Here is a 6,000-nt window from a genome sequence, read left to right on the forward strand (position 1 = left end):
TGGTAGTTGGAGCTAGACGCGTGGCATATTACGTTTCGGAAATTGTTAGCGAACTCATTAATGCGAGGTCCACATTGTCAATAATGTGCTGAGGGATTACCTTCCATCACGGCAACGCAGTGACCGACGGCCTTCGCTTAGCGACCGAAAGCAGCGCCGTTTTGCGTTGAGTCTTCAGTGCTAACAGACAAGCAACAATGCGTGAAATGACCGCAGAAATTAACGTGGGACGTACGACGAACGTATTCGTTACGACAGTGTGACGAAATTTGTCGTTAATGGGCTATTGCAGCTGAAGCTGAGAAGGCATACATTTTAAATGTGACTCTCAACTGGTATGAACCAGCAGAAACATTAATTCTGACCCTTAAATAAATATACAATCCCTCATAATACAAGAAAGGTGACAAATTACAGCAGCCAGTTATTACAGAAAACTGGTAACAACCACGCAAGTTTGACACTGAATGGAGTTAGCTAATGACTGCGGATAAATAAATTCAGCAGCTGATATTCATAAGTATCTTAACACGCTCCAGAATTAGCAAAATAGGACCTGCAAGATTTAAAAAAAATGTTCAAGGGCGAGTAGAGTCACAAGGAACTTGGCACTTGCAGAACACACCTTAAGGTGTGTGTGATTGCTCAACTCTCAGTATTTGAATAGATCAAGAGTTCCGCAAATAATTAGGCGATACTCTGCTGTGGCAGTTACAAAAGCGATTAAATTTACTTAATTTCCGCTAATAGGAGGCAGCTGACAGAGACGCCTGGCTGCGGACAAACCTAGACGGAAGTGTCGACGCAGCAGGAACAAAACACGTATTTGCTCCAGGCCCAGGAAACAGGAGCGCGTCGTCCGCTGCCAGAACTACCCTGCCGACATGCACCAGAAAGGAACCAGCAATCTGCCCAAATAAGGCTGCAAAAGGCAATATATAAGATGTAGGGAATATTAACTTATTGTGAAAGTGGCTACACATACAAGCACGATCTAGACGCTCCTTAATATTACATGAAAATTGACGACGTGAACTACACCCACACGCAAATCAAAATAACGTAACACACCCTCTTTTAACAGTGCATTGCCTTCGACACAGATTATGTTGCAGTCCCAATTACGTCAACTGAATTTACTACAGAGAGTATTCATACACTCGCAATGAATATTATCTGGAACAAACAGATTAAAATCAGTTACACTGACCACTGACCATGCACACAATCACTCACGTGACAAGTTTAATTCAACGTTAACACGGACATGGGCTTACTACAACAACTACCAATAAAATATCAACACTTAACTCCACTTAGGTCCGAAGGAGCCATGATTTACAAGATTCCAAGGAGGGGTGTTATTCCCTCCAATCCGTGAAGGTGATTTACAGGTGCCGTAATGTTTAATCCATACTAAAACTTTGGCTGTGACCAACTTAACAACTCGCGGCTTAACGAGCTCCGCGCCTGGACAGCAGGAGTGCCGTAGAAACCACCTCGCCGGCCACGTGGTCTCCGCTAACTGCCGGTACCGCGGCCCGCCCAAGTCCAACCACACACTCCTCGACCAATGACGGTAGGCCTGGTATTTGACCAGGATCGATACCAGCTGTACACGTAGTTAGTGGCCCCAGTGGAGTGCCATGCCCGTCAAAATTAAAGCAGGCTCACTGGTAATCGAACAATACTTCTTTGAACCTCTACAACGTTACTACTTTCCGCCCCATCGAAACTCATACTATTAACGTCTTCCCCTGACAGTGCCTTCTTAATCTCTCAAACATCTCCTTATGTCTTAGTTTACCCACGGATCAGTCGTCTCGCTTCCTTTCTTTGCCGTCTTTCCTCCTCAAACGCGTCGGCTGGTTTAACCGGGCAACAGTAGTAGCATGTATTGCTCGAGTAGATAAGGTGGACACAACTCCGTTCTGTTACGCAGCCTTCATCTGCTCCGATATATTTCCGTTGTCCGCTGTCACGACAGCTGTATTACCTGAAAGGTAGCCCCCATGTTGTATCGACCCCGACAGGGTTGACCCATTATCAACTAAAGAACAAAAAACGACATGAGAACAAAGTAGACCGACGAGTAGGACAGTTGAATATAACAGCAACATAACACTTCTTCCTATAACTTCAGCTTTCCGCCTGAACGGCAGCTCATGACTACTACTTAAGGGGTAACAACACCATAGAAATTTCAAAAAATCATTTTTATTCGCTTAAAAGATGCTTTGTACCTTCTGAAATATGAGTCAAGAAGTGTAGTTACTGAAAAAAAAAGTAAATTTGTTCTATGGAATTCAGAGCTCCTCCACCAGCGCCTCCGATGACCCAAAACTGCTACGGTCGCAGGCATGCCTCGAGCATTTCAAGACAATAATAAGTGGACTTGGCATCAGCAAGCGTCAGTACGTGTACCAAAATAACAATTCTTTCACTTCGACTCTTGATTTTTGTTGCAGTATTGACTTTTGATAGTGTATTTATGACCTTACGGTACACAGTTTTGTCTTTCAAGGAGGAATGAGTGGTGAGAAAGTGTATTCTAGCAGAAAACGTCGAATTCGTGGCTGCGTCGTAGCAGTATGTCATGAAAGTGAGGCTGAGAGCAGGTCGAAAGGAGTCAGTGCCACTGTTAAGAAACTGAAAGACAGTGGCACGGATTTTGATGTGGATTACGGATTGAGCGGTAGGATTATAAATGTTCTTGCCATTTTCTCTGTTACTTCTCGATACGTGAAATGTAAAATGTGCAATGCAGACGTCAAGGTGCAAGTAGAATGTCCTCGAGGCTTAGGCTTCAGAGTAGCTATTGCTTGTCCAGGCTGCCCAGAAGTTATTACACCACACAGTAAGTTTATACGGAACGCATGTGAAACCTACCACCGAACCGTTCTAGCACTGCGCTTGCTTGGAGTGAGAGTAACCGGAATTGTAAAGTTCTGTGCGTTCATGGAACTGCTGTGACCGATATTTCAGTAGCTGTGTGATGACCTAGTGGATACGATTTCGATCGCAACGACAACAGTACGAAAGGCCAGTCCTGGTTCACTCGCTACACTTTTGTACATAACATAGATGTTTTCTTCAGGTTAAAATTGGAGATCGCCTTAGATTCAATATGCCTCGGGAGAACAGCTGCAGTGTCGCTATTATTTTCCGACAAGAAGTTGTTGTAATATAATTAAATATATGCTCAATAAAGCAGCACTCCCTCTTGAGGCCACAAGTGGCCCATCGAGACCATCCGACCGCCGTGTGATTCTCAACGGATAGGAGGAGCGTGTGGTCAGCACACCGCTATATCGATCGTAATGGTGGTTTTCTTTGACTGGAGCCACAAATATTCGGTCGAGTAGCTCCTCAATTTGCATCACGAGGCTGAGTGCACCCCTATGCTCCATAACTATCCATATTACTGTTTCTCTATCAATTTAAGCCGCGAGCCACTCGTGTTCGTGCCGTTTATTGCTTGACATCTTGTCTTTGCGGTACTGCTATCCCGTTTCTTATTCGATTTTTTGGCGTCACTAAGTTTCTGACTTGCCTGATCGTGAGTGGCAGCAGCAGCGCTTATCGATAAGAGCACTGCCGTACTAGCTTTGGATCGACCGCTAGTATTTCCGGGTCGTCGTGTGTCTGGAGCTCAGTCGGCACGGAGCAGCAGTGAGGTCCAGACAGCCATGACTCGCCCGACCGTTGCCGCCACACACGACTTGAGTGGGGGACGACCTTTGTTGGTCGTTGAGTCGGTCGTCTCATCAGACGACGTGTATTTAGTCGCTGGCCACTTCTGGGCTCTCTGTGTGTGTCGACTTGTGAATCTCTAGCGGTTCTGGCGCTGCAGTCCGGAACCGCGGAACTGCTACGGTCGCAGGTTCGAATCCTGCCTCGGGCATGGGTGTGTGTGATGTCCTTAGGTTAGTTAGGTTTAAGTAGTTCTAAGTTCTAGGGGACTTATGACCTAAGATGTTGAGTCCCATAGTGCTCAGAGCCATTTGACTCGACTTGTGATTCATCTTTGTTGTTCCAGTCACTGGTTTCAGTATTGTTCGAGTTGTTTGTGAAAGTCTTTTCGTGGACCCGTGTGTAGCTTGTGTGGTTTTGACTGAGCATCTGTTGCAATACTGTCTGCATACCGCTTGTAGTCAGTCGGTTGGGACGGAGCAGCGAGGCTGTCTCAGAGGCGCCACGCCAGGCCGGGTCCACTGGCGGCGTGCACTCGCTGTCGGATCGTGAGGAAGTATCTGCGAGTTCATTGCCCACCGAACCTGGAAGCTGAAGTTGATTGATCGGTTAACCTGTTACAAAACCTCAACTATTGTGACATCTCTTCGTTCATTTGCGGGTTGTTGCCCCTTGGGCCGTTCGGGCTAGCAGCAACGTATGATGTGTTGGAGTCGGCGAAATCTTGCAGCCGCCTTCCTAAATTGTAATTACTTATTAAATTGACTGTTACTTGCCAGTGAAGTGCACCAGCGGTATTTTCTGACCTGTGGCCATTAACGGCCCATTTACCTACCATGGTCGTTAGCGTACTTTTCCAGCAGTGTGCCTTTCCTCATCGCCTTGATGCTGTCCCGCATGGCGTGTAGTTTGACAGCATTTCTACATCTACATCTACATCTATACTCCGCGAGCCACCTTACGGTGTGTGGCGGAGGGTACTTATTGTACCACTATCTGATCCCCCCTTCCCTGTTCCATTCACGAATTGTGCGTGGGAAGAACGACTGCTTGTAAGTCTCCGTATTTGCTCTAATTTCTCGGATCTTTTCGTTGTGATCATTACGCGAGATATATGTGGGCGGTAGTAATATGTTGCCCATCTCTTCCCGGAATGTGCTCTCTCGTAATTTCGATAATAAACCTCTCCGTATTGCGTAACGCCTTTCTTGAAGTGTCCGCCACTGGAGCTTGTTCAGCATCTCCGTAACGCTCTCGCGCTGACTAAATGTCCCCATGACGAATCGCGCTGCTTTTCGCTGGATCATGTCTATCTCTTCTATTAATCCAACCTGGTAAGGGTCCCATACTGATGAGCAATACTCAAGAATCGGACGAACAAGCGTTTTGTAAGCTACTTCTTTCGTCGATGAGTCACATTTTCTTAGAATTCTTCCTATGAATCTCAACCTGGCGCCTGCTTTTCCCACTATTTGTTTTATGTGATCATTCCACTTCAGATCACTCCGGATAGTAACTCCTAAGTATTTTACGGTCGTTACCGCTTCCAATGATTTACCACCTATGGCATAATCGTACTGGAATGGATTTCTGCCCCTATGTATGCGCATTATATTACATTTATCTACGTTTAGGGAAAGCTGCCAGCTGTCGCACCATGCATTAATCCTCTGCAGGTCTTCCTGGAGTACGTACGAGTCTTCTGATGTTGCTACTTTCTTGTAGACAACCGTGTCATCTGCAAATAGCCTCACGGAGCTACCGATGTTGTCAACTAAGTCATTTATGTATATTGTAAACAATAAAGGTCCTATCACGCTTCCTTGCGGTACTCCCGAAATTACCTCTACATCTGCAGATTTTGAACCGTTAAGAATGACATGTTGTGTTCTTTCTTCTAGGAAATCCTGAATCCAATCACAAACCTGGTCAGATATTCCGTAAGCTCGTATTTTTTTCACTAAACGTAAGTGCGGAACCGTATCAAATGCCTTCCTGAAGTCCAGGAATACGGCATCAATCTGCTCGCCAGTGTCTACGGCACTGTGAATTTCTTGGGCAAATAGGGCGAGCTGAGTTTCACATGATCTCTGTTTGCGGAATCCATGTTGGTTATGATGAAGGAGATTTGTATTATCTAAGAACGTCATAATACGAGAACACAAAACATGTTCCATTATTCTACAACAAATTGACGTAAGCGAAATAGGCCTATAATTATTCGCATCTGATTTATGACCCTTCTTGAAAATGGGAACGACCTGCGCTTTCTTCCAGTCGCTAGATACTTTCCGTTCTTCCAGCGAT

This window comes from Schistocerca cancellata, chromosome 8 (assembly GCF_023864275.1).
Source record: "Schistocerca cancellata isolate TAMUIC-IGC-003103 chromosome 8, iqSchCanc2.1, whole genome shotgun sequence".
Lineage (NCBI taxonomy): Eukaryota > Metazoa > Arthropoda > Insecta > Orthoptera > Acrididae > Schistocerca > Schistocerca cancellata.